The sequence below is a fragment of the Sander lucioperca genome, chromosome 14, assembly GCF_008315115.2.
Source record: "Sander lucioperca isolate FBNREF2018 chromosome 14, SLUC_FBN_1.2, whole genome shotgun sequence".
Classification (NCBI taxonomy): domain Eukaryota; kingdom Metazoa; phylum Chordata; class Actinopteri; order Perciformes; family Percidae; genus Sander; species Sander lucioperca.
In genome coordinates, this window is record NC_050186.1 from 24,356,692 (window position 1) to 24,367,264 (window position 10,573).

Below are 10,573 nucleotides of genomic sequence, written 5' to 3' on the forward strand. Positions count from 1 at the left end.
AAAGTTATGTGAAAGCCACAACTTACAACAACTACACAACTAAGCAGGGAGTTTAGTGTGGCACTGTCATTCGGTTTCATAGGCAAATAAATTTGCAAATCACCTGCATAACAATGAAATGGCTATAGTCCATAAGTGTCCACTGCTACACTGTAACAGTAGCTGTACGCTAACGCCAGATAGCTGTAATCTTGGTGGCCAATGTTGGTAATTTCTCCCCAACTTCAGGTCACATTCATCTTAAAACCTTTCCGTTTATGTAGTATTTGGTGTAGAAGTCTTTATCTGTGATTTTTGGCAGCCAATGTTGGTCATTTCTCCGCAATTTTGGGTCACATTCCTCCTGAAACCTTTCCGGTTATGTCGTATTTGGTTAGAAGCATTTATCTACGATTTTTGACAGTAAAAAGTGCTGCTATATTCTATTAGTGTCCACTGCTGCCAACAGTAGCTGCGTATTAACGCCAGATAGCTGTAATCTTGGCGGCCAATGTTGGTCATTTCTCCCCAATTTCGGATCACATTACTGCTGGAACATGTCCGGTTGTGTAGTATTTGGTTTAGAAGCCTTTACTGGTGATTTTTCACGGTACAAAGTCCTGCTATATACTCCGTTGCAGTCAGTCTCAGGCTCCGGAGTGAATCAACACAGCAGAGATCTCAGAGACGCGCGGACATGCTATGGCCAATCAGAGCAGACTGGACTTTTTCGGGAGGGGGGCTTAAAGAGACAGGCGCCCCAACAGAGCGTCTCATACAGAGGGTGAATACAGGTGCAGCAGCCATGGGCAGTATGAGGAAAATAAAGTGTTTTTTGAACATCAAAGCATGTAAATGTCAGAATGTGACTTTAGGCAGCTTTTCATTTTGATCCCAACTTTGCATGTTTTGAGTGATTGCCCAGTTTGATTTTTAGAAGTGTGTGTATTTTGCATTTGGTTTTATTGATAGATGTGTTGCATGTTTTAACAGTTATTATTTGCACAGTGTGGCGGATTTGCTGTGTTTTCTTAATTGTTTGTTGGACTGGGAATCAAGGTTATGAGAAGCAGCTGTGATTGCCTGGACCACACCCCTCTCCGCAGCTCAGGATTGGCCACAGGATAGTATGATGTGTTTGTTAAAGATGGGTGTGAGACAGAGTAGGAGGAGGACAAAGAAAAAGAATCACGGGTGTGACCGACTGGAGGAGAGTTTTAGTACTTTTTATGCTGTACAGAAGTAACCCGTTTTATTTTAATGACGACATCAGGACATAAACATGTTCTAGTAGAATCACAAAATACAAGTATGAACCTGAAAAAGCTAGCCTATATAATAGGTCCACTTTAAAGTCTGAAGCAATGCAGTGATAACATCCCAAGCTCTCTGGTTGTTATTGAAGTCATAATAACACATGTGATGCCCCATTAGCGTCACATCACAAAATAAATGATCTAATAAATACTGCTAACCTGCTCATTGTTTGTTAGTTACAGTGATTTACTGCGTTTGGCTAGTATTGCTCTTTTTTATAAGTTCTTATCGAAGCTGTTGAGAGAGTACAGCCAAAGAAAAATCTCAACCAGCTTAGAGAAGGATGAGAAGGTGGAGAAGCTACAGATGATTCAACAGATTTGAATATGCATTTAAGAACAGATGGCAGTAAACTCGTCACTAGGCCCAAGGCCGTCGATTGACCGTGGTTAAAAATTTGGCCTGGCTACAGCTCTGCCTCCGGCATTCAGAAGGTATCGATCAAACTGGTTTTAGTAATTATAGGTACTCAAAGTACTCTGTGCCAGTTTACAATCAGTGGTGACATTTAGTTTCTTTGCAGGAGGAAGTGTGATGTGTAGCAGAGTGAAGAAAAATACCCGTAGCTTTGCCGGTTTTTGATACTCGGCCTCCGGACTCTGGAACAGAACTGACTGGGAAAGCAATCATTGTAAAGGGGCAGTGGAAAGAAAACATGAAGGGATTGGCACTGTAAAACTGCAAAATAAACAGGTAAAACCCTGCACTTACATAGAAACTCCTGTTTTAATATGACCTGCCCTTGTGAGTTTCAGTGAAGGCAACAAATGTGTTCATCTATGCAGACATGAAAGCCAAGGCATCAGGGAGGCACACTTGTTCTTTCACAGTAAATACAAAAGGCTTTTAAGATTTTTTTTTAAACGTTAACACTATCCTATATCATATACACTACCATAAGTTTTAAGTGAGACATTATGTAGATATAATTGCAAACCAAGGATTCCCCCCCACACTACCAATGACAGCACTGATACACATGATAATAGACTCGGGCTGAAGTCGCTACGCTCTGGATTTGTGACTCGACTTGGCGCACTGATGACCTGGACTTGGAGATTTATGAAATCGGATTCGAGCATACGTAAAAAAATTGGACTCGGAAATTGGATGAAGTTGCTGACTACTTTTAGGTGTAATAGGCAGTGATGACTCGGACTTGAGTCACTATTCTCTATACTCGTGACTTGACTCGGACTCAGGGAATGGTGACTCGACTGACTCTTCTTTGGTGACTCGGACTTAGACTAGGACTCGACATTTGGGGATTCGACTACAACACTGCTTAAAATGCTTTTGTTATACTGAACTATAATATATAATATTTAAGCCAAGTATAATACTTTTTGAAACTGACATGTTTTGTTTAATGCCCCATACTTAATACCTGGTAGATGTTATGGTTATAGTATGCTGTAAGAAATATTCACCAGTGCCATCTACATTCATAGTTGGTTGGCAAATATTCAGAGATTGCTGAATTGATTTGTTCTGTGTTTTTAATCTGTTGAGGATAAAGAATGAAGGACTTCCTTTTCAGAATACGGATAAAAGGAGAACCTCTCGCTTAGTGTACTTTATTTGGAGCTGAAGATGAAGTTTCAGTTTTTCAATTTGTATCATTTCGTACAGGATAATCTTAATAGAATCTTGTGTGTGTGTGTGTGCATGGTCTCTTTGTGTGCCCAGACAGAGAGAAACACAGGGAAAGACAAAGAGAAAAGAATCTACTTCTCATCAATCTAGCAGACAGTCATCAATGTTCATTTGTATGGCTCTCTTGTGGCAAACCGTCTAAGTGAAGTTTAGCTACAAAGCAATTGAACGGAATGGCTGCTTTTGCTGTTTGTATGAAGGTCAGCTAATTGCTGTGTATCAGCCTTGCACCTTGTATTGCGAAATGATAGGCGAGCATATCACTGAGCAATCAATGCATCCAGAGGGAGTCTAACTCAGGGCAGTTTCCTATTTTGCTCAGTTTAGTTCGTGTGGGACTTTACATCATGAGTGGGTGTCCCACTCATGATGTAAAGGCATAAGCTGCAGATTTGGTTGCTAGGCTGCAGTATCATGAAGGTGAACAGTGCTACACATAGAAGGGAACCACCAATGAAGAAGCAGCAGCAGCAAAGACTCATTTACGCAGTGTTGTTTCCTCAGTACACACACTTACCACCTTTAGTAAAGCTACTGTATAGAAGCCAACTGTCTGCACTATTGTCCGTCCACTGTGTATTTAAATGTTAATGTTCAGTTTAAAATGTGTTTTTTCACATTCAGTTAAGTAGATATACATTGACAGAAACCAGAAGATGCATTCAACTTATACGGCCTACATACTGCATTACGTGGGTGGTTTTAAGATAATTTATATAACCTCTGTCTGCAATCAAATCCGGTCCACAGCAAGTCTACAGGCAGAAACCACACTGTTCCCCGATGCCAGCACCACACCTCTTCCCCACACTGCATGTCAGCACCACACTTTGTCAGAGCTAAGCAGAAAACCGGGAGAGGTCTAACTTGTACACGGTTCAAAGTGCGCATACAATACCACTCTCCTCATCTGTGCCACTTTTCTTAACAGGGTCTGGTATTTAGCGATGGTAGTCATGGAAACAAACAACCTAGATGATGATCGGCTATTGTCCCTATACCTATGGAATAAGTGGAATGTGGGAATAAATGCCGCACAGCTTTCAGACTCCACGTGCCCATGTGTGTAATAAAAACAACATGAAACCGTTTGTACATGGACTCCTAGAAGGCAACCATAAAGTATGCTGTGAATTATGTTTGAATGCAACTATTTGTACCATATGATGTAATAATATTAGCAAGATTTAGTGCCAATGCAGGAATTAATGTGATGTTCATATAGAGCAAGGATACTCAAATATAAAAAATAGTCCAATGATCCAGAGTGGATTTAGTGGGTGATGTTCAAGCTCTAAAAGGTCCATAACAACACATTTCTGGGAAACGTGTTGTGTAACCAAGTCCCTAAAACTGGGTACAAATGTAAATATTCATTTGTTGCAATATTTCATAATTGAAAATGCTGATTTCACTGCCTTCTCTTGTTGTGTTGCAATGATTCCTCTGGTAGCTTAATATGATGATTTCAGCTGGTAAGTTTTGCACTTGTTATCTGTGTTCTGTTCGACAGTTTTGTTCCAAATGGCCATGTTTGTTGTCGTGGCCACTTCACAATGGCCACTGCAAATTAAGCACACAGGTCTTGTGGTTCCCCCTGGGTAGTCATCCGCATGTCTGGAAAGTACTGTAAAAGAGCACAAAACAAAGGTTTTCTCCTGCTGAGCTGCTGAGAAAACACTGAACTGCAAGCCTGTCTTCATCCTGTAAGAGGATGGCTGTATTTGTCGAAACACAAAATAGCCTGATGTTGACAGGTCAGCAAAAAGCCCAGTGATTATCCAACGAAAATGAAGGGGAACTTATAACAAGCCCAGAGGACCCTCTCCATTAACCTTTGGAACATTGCTCTGGCATTCTTAAGACCAAACTGCATAGCCTTGAAACACAAAAAAAGGAAAGACAAAGGGAGTCTCAACAGCTGTCTTCTTGTCGCTGATGTCCTCTGTAGGTCCAGTGTGCTCAAACACTTATGGCGTTTTTCCATTACATGGTACCTGCTCGACTCGCCTCGACTCTACTCGCCTCGACGCTAGGGGTGCACGATACTGAAAAAATGTGATATTGCGATATCGATAATGAATATTGCGATATCGATATTAATTTCGATATTTTTAAACATATGTAAAATTACCAAAGTTATGGGAAAACGCATCAAAATAGATTTATAACAAATAAAACAAGTTTTCTTACAACACAAGGTTTATTTCAACTGACAGTCATATTGGACTGGTACAACATGTGTCTACAGAACAGGACATGTTTTACTGGTTGGACAGTATAAAATAAATAAATAAAGAGCATGTCTATAGAACAGGACATGTACTGGTTGTATATACACTACAATATAAAAAACAATGCAATGCACATCTGTTGGCTTAAAGCCAAAGTATTTCCAAGCTACCGAGGAGGAGGCATTACCCTACAGTCACATTAGCTACAAGTGACAGAGACAAAGCGACAGGCTACCATTCATTTTCAATGGGAGTGGCCAGAGCCATAGAGATATAAATGTCATAGAGATTATAAATATATAATGTCTTTCTCTATCACTCTGGGAGTGGCCGTTTGTTTCCGCCAATCAGAGTGAAGGCAGCGTGAGGGCAGCGTGACGCATGTCAGTGGAAGTGGAAGACAATAATTCAAGATGGTGGAAAACGCTTCTTTTGCTCCACTCTTCGCTCTCTCTTTAGCTCCTTTCTTTTCTTTCGCTTCGTTTTATGGTTCTGCGGAGGCTCCACGCAGCTGATGTTTATACGTGCTCTGGTGTGTGTGTGTCGAGCCGGCATGTGTGTGTGTGTGTGTGGTAGAGCGAGGAAGAAGTGAGGGAGTGATGGCAATTTTCTTCAGAGTGAGTAGCAACTCTAGAGTCCTAGTGAGAGAAACAAAGTGTCTCCTCTGTTCTTTCTGACCACGGTGGGAAATCTGGAGCAGGAGAAGTGAACCCTCTCCTTGATTTCATGTTGTTTATGGAGAAGGAGAACCAGGAAATGAGTCGGGGGAAATCATAGACTGTATATAAGAATGGATCAACAGATCCCGTTGCTCTGGATGGAGACCAGTGAAGACCGTTAGAAGCACTTTTCCGGTGAGCGCTGAGCGTTACTGCGCAGCCTCCAACTGAGAGAGAAGACGTAAATGTGCCGTGAGCAACCTGTGTGAAAGTTGTAAGTCTTCTGGTAGCTGTGCCAAGAGAAACCTCAATCATTCCCAATCTTGCAGAGAGGGAGAGCGTAGGTATATGTAAGGAGATAACATAGGCACAGGCTAATTATTGCTAACTAAAATGCTAGTTAACATTAGTAATCACACTTAACCAGCTAATGTGAGACGAAACTGCCTGCGCGCTTCTCCTGTACTATACGGTAATTCATCTACAATGCGACAGTAAGTCGCGTGGTTATGACACAATCGTTAGCATATTTTTATAAAAACGTCTGCTACGGAGCCATAACGTGAGATACAAGGTAATGGAGCCTTTTATACATTGTCGTGTTTCTTTAGAAATAAACAATGGAAAAATAGATACTTTAAACGCTTCAGATGTAAAGTTATTCGCTGTCAAAGTGACGCCAAATTGAATGGCAGTCAATGGAATGCTAACGGGGGGGTGATCGCTTTGTAGCATTAAAATGGCGCCATAGGAGGTTCGCGGTCCGAGGAGAGGCTTACCCCCTTGGGGGAAATACAACGCTACCAAGTGATGTGTATTTTTGGTGCATCAAAGAGTATAGACGTAACAAGAGGAGAAACTCAATGGAACTGCAGCTCCGCCATCTTGGACTGAATGTAACACAAGTTAAGTGAGTTTCGCCTCGTGTTGCTTCTATACTCTTTGGGTACATGTCGGGCGGGATGCAATGCAAACAAAATATCGCGTAATTATCGCGAGACTTTCGGTATAATATCGCGCAACGTGATATCGCGATAACGATATTGAGTCGATATATCGTGCACCCCTACTCGACACACCGCGCGTCCGTTTTCCATTGCAGATTTTAGTACCGCCTCAGCGTGGCTATTCGTCATAGCAGCGCCGCAGTAAACTGCCGTGACCTAACACGACACACACACACACAGAACGTCGAAGGTGTGTTGTTGTTGCCATAGCCAGAAGACACATTTTGTTTCAAATGAAGCTGGAGGCAGCAAAAAAAAACACAGCTGGCTAAGCTATTTAAAAATGGCGGGTTTGTTCAGGACACCCCCCTCCGTCACTTTCACATCACCTTTTGGTATCGCCTCAGCTCACTTGGAACCTCGACTGAGGTGGTACTAAAAAAAGTACCTGTTAGCAGGTACCAGGTACTTTTTTTCGTAATGGAAAACCAAAAAAGCCGAGTAGAGTCGAGTCGAGCAGGTACCGTGTAAGGGAAAAGCGCCATTAGCTCCATACAAAGATTAGGTACCTGTGGCAGTGGCAGACTCAGGCCGTCTGAAAGCCAGGGGATAAAAAAAGTAAAAAAGGGCAACAGCTGCATGCGGTGGGCCCTCAGCACCCAGAAGGTTTTCTGTTTTCTAGCATGTAGGGCAGCCTATATGGCACTTCATCACGTTTTCTCAATTTTAAGGCCACCATAAATGGCAATTACAGTAATTGCATAAAACCAAAGAATCAACACATTTGCATGTTCTTGCTAACAAGAGCGGACATATTTCCTGCTGGAGTTACGGCTATAAAGATGGCGTCAGATGTAAGCTAGCATGTTGTTACTTTTTTTATACACTACGACAATGCGGTTAAGCATAGAGAAAGCATGAGAAAAAGAGAGACTGAATATAGCGCAAAACTCACAACAGGCGTGAGGACCATTAGCGTGGCCAACTGATAACGCGTTGAGCGATAATCTCATCATGTCACCCAAGCCCAGCTGAAGCCTAAGTGTTGGTACCTGCGTAGTATGCCCGCGTTGACATCGACACGTCTATTGGGTCCGATCTAGCATCCACAAAACCACAGTGCAGCCAAAAGCAATTTAACTGTTTAGTGCTTAACAGCTTAGAAGGGGATATTTACAAATCCTGAGTAAATATCTCCCTTATTGTCTGATGCAAATTAGAGTCAAGGCAGTTGATGTTGGGAAGTAGTTGTATATGTAGGAGATCATATTGATTGTGGTTCATTATTGGCATCTCTCTAACCTGTTGTGAGTCAACTATTACAAAATAATTGCTCTGATTAAGCATTCTCTTTTTTGCTGTTTTTTTTCTTTTCTTCAGAGCCATTGTTGTCACCAACACCTTTGTCAACTACATTCCCAATTTCCCCTGGTTACAGTTAGACTTTAATCTGCATGTGTGCTCCACTGGCATGGCATATTTATATTAAAAACCGCCAAAGCAAAGCTGCAGTGAGTATGCACACATTTGTATGCTGTGCTGTTTCGGGCTGCGTTTCCATTGCAGACAATTTCGACATCATTTTCAGTGTTGTTACAAAAGGAGATATTGAGGAGACCCCCAAAGGATGTCAGCTGTGCCTAAACATAGCATGCTTAGCATATCAACAAGAAATGGGTAAGAATATGTTTTCATTGTTTTTAAGCAGGCCAGCATTCAAGCAATGTGTGAACACCTTTTTCAGAGCACTATCCAAGCTGCACCGATAATTATTTCTCTTAAAGTAATTCTATAGGCTGCTGTCTTGCCATTGCCAACTTTGGGGCTGCTATTTTTGGCCAAAATGATGATGAATATAGCAGTGGCTTAACTTATGACAGCTTTCTCTCCTGTCATATTGTGTCTTACAAACACAACATAGCTCCCCACAGCCCAAGCCGGTGTCCATTAACACAATGTATCACTATGCAGTGAATAGTAACCTTTGAAGAAGCACTCAGAAGTTTTCAATTTTCTTTTTTTACCATTACTGCAGAGTCCCCAGACAAACATGAAAATCCACTTTAGGGGTTCAACTCTACGACCGGTCCCTCTCTGTGACGTTGAAATCCTTCTCTCTCTCTCCCTGCTGGCTTGCCATCTCGTCTGGACTTACCTGGAAAGTTTGAAAATACTTATCCTGACTTTTCTGTCCCACCTTATTGACTTGACTGTCAGTTAAAAGTAAGTGTGTGTGTGTGTGTATGTGTTTGTTTGTTTGTGTTTGTGTGTGTGTGTGTGTGTGTGTGTGTGTGTGTGTGTGTGTGTGTGAATAAGTAATCTCGAAAATTATTTGGGAAGTAAATGAATACGTGAGTAAATGGGTAAATCACTAAATACGGAGTTGATATACTTTATTGGCTGATTCTAGCTCATTGCAGATATACCCAGGGTGCGATTTTCCGGGGGGGGATGCGTTGGATTCTCCCCTTTCTGGTCTACATATCCCTGCCTGTGCTGAATAATTTGTATCCCAGGTGAGGACAAAATGTATCCCCCCCTCTCAAAGTGATCAATGCTACTTCACCAATAGACCATATATTATCATTGGAAGTATTTATCCAAGTAAAGCGCTGTAACATAAACAGTCTATAGTGCGATAGAACGATAAAATCCGAGCCGCAGTTGCTAGCTGTGTTTAGCCGCTACAGAGCTCCGTTGTATCAGCGGCAGTTGTTTAGCCGCCAATAGGTGACTGTGAGACGGCTACAGGCTCCACCAGATGACGATCCTTTCAGGGGCCACGGTAGTTGCGTTTAACCAAGAAAATGTGAGCATCATCTGGCGATGACAGTTAAGTTTAGGCACCAAAACGACGTTGAAAGTTAAATTCAGGAAAAATATCGTGGTTTGGACTAAAACACTCCCGAGGAACGAAGAGCGTTTCCTGGGTAAAAGGATTTTGTTTTCTGTTTTTTATGTCGACACCATGTTGTGCTATATTTCATTTTGAGCTTATTTTCCACTGAATATTGAAGTTCATAAATTTGTGTTTTGGCATGCCTGGCCAAGTGGCTCTACCTATGGTATTGGAAGTGGGATTAAATTATGGCTTTTGTTTTGTTGTGCATGACCAAAAAACATCCCCCTCCTCCTAACCCTAACCCTAACCCCTAACCCTTTTCACAAATTGCACCCTAAGTATACCTATTGTTACTTATCGGCCAACATATTAGTAATTACCAAGTTACCTTTTAACTTTTATGTTGGGCTGCCATCAAGAAATTGCAGTACAGAAATGCCAAAAATATGTTTGAAGTGATAAGAGAAACAGTGTCTCCATTAGATTAGTTTCTTTGTTATCTGTAAAATATGCTACATTCTGCGCCTGCGTGAGAGGAAATTGAATCATCATTCAAAAAAACAGACACAAACATTGCTATGATACATACAACAAAACAGCGTTTGTCCGAATCAGCCAGTGGCAGCACAGGGCCTTTCATAGGTCAGTTCAGTTAAGTCACGTAGTATAGTCAAATAGCAGCCATCTCAGGCCATCCCTGCCTGACCCCATCAATACCACTAATCATCTACTATGCACTAAAGCCAACATTGATTGCCTGAGCCATGGTGGAGTTTCACCTGCACAGGGAGAGTTAGGCTCCTGCTGGCTCTGTGTGATTGGCGCTCAGTGGAGTCTGATTGTGTTGGTACTGAGCAGGACCCTTGCAGACCCTGTCAGAAACATTTCACTCTGCATCAACAGCCCGCTGACCAGGTTTTCATCACTTGTTGAATGTCT

At 41.9% G+C, this 10,573-nt stretch overlaps 1 long non-coding RNA gene across 1 annotated transcript in view; it reads right to left on the minus strand.

The window, feature by feature from the left end:
- Window positions 1-9,953, minus strand: part of LOC116034707 — a 20,872-nt gene extending 10,919 nt beyond the window's left edge. Inside the window, exons 1-2 of the long non-coding RNA XR_004101185.2 lie at window positions 9,943-9,953; window positions 4,950-4,952 (exon numbers count right to left, since the gene is read on the minus strand). This is a non-coding gene — a long non-coding RNA (uncharacterized LOC116034707). The remainder of the gene's footprint in view (window positions 1-4,949; window positions 4,953-9,942) is intronic.
- Between the last annotated feature and the right edge of the window lie 620 nt (window positions 9,954-10,573).